This window comes from Arachis duranensis, chromosome 10 (assembly GCF_000817695.3).
Source record: "Arachis duranensis cultivar V14167 chromosome 10, aradu.V14167.gnm2.J7QH, whole genome shotgun sequence".
NCBI lineage: Eukaryota > Viridiplantae > Streptophyta > Magnoliopsida > Fabales > Fabaceae > Arachis > Arachis duranensis.
In genome coordinates, this window is record NC_029781.3 from 74,599,866 (window position 1) to 74,600,758 (window position 893).

Consider the following 893-nt stretch of genomic DNA (forward strand, 5'->3'; position numbering starts at 1 on the left):
TTTAAAAATCTTATCTTTTCAAAATCTTTTTCAAAAATCATATCTTTTTTCTTTTTTTTTATAATTTTCGAAAATTTCAAAAATCTTCTTCAAAATATTTTCAAAATCTTTTTCTTATCTTTTATATCTAATTTTCGAAAATTAACTAACAAGTAATGTGATTGGTTCAAAAATTTGAAGTTTGTTACTTTCTTGTTAAGAAAGGTTCAATCTTTAAGTTCTATAATCTTATCTTGTAGTTTCTTGTTAGTTAAGTAATTTTAAAAATTAAATCTTTTTCAAAATATCTTTTTATTAAAACTTTTATCTTATCTTTTTCAAAAATTTTATCTTTTTCAAAATTTGATTTCAAAATATCTTATCTAACTTCTTATCTTCTTATCTTTTTCAAAACCACCTAACTACTTTTCCCTCTCTTATTTTCGAAAATTCTCCCTCTCTTTTTCAAAAATTCTTTTTGTTTTAAGTTTTAATTTTAAACTTATCTTATCTTTAATTTTCGAAAATCACTAACTCTTTTTCAAAAATTATTTTCGAAAATTTCTCTTCTCTTTTCTTCTTCTATTTAATTATTTAATTACTAACACTTCTCTTCACCTCTCTTCATCCAAAAATCCGAATCCCCATCTCCATTCTTCTAACCCCTTTCTTCTTCTACTAACATAAGGGAATCTCTATACTGTGACATAGAGGATTCCTCTTTCTTTTCTTGTTTTCTTCTCTTTCATATGAGCAGGAACAGGGAAAAAGGCACTCTTGTTGAAGTTGATCCAGAACCTGAAAGGACTCTGAAGAGAAAATTAAGAGAAGCTAAATTACAACAATCCAGAAACAACCTTTCAGAAATTTTCGAACAAGAGAAGGACATGGCAGCCGAAAATAATAATAATAAT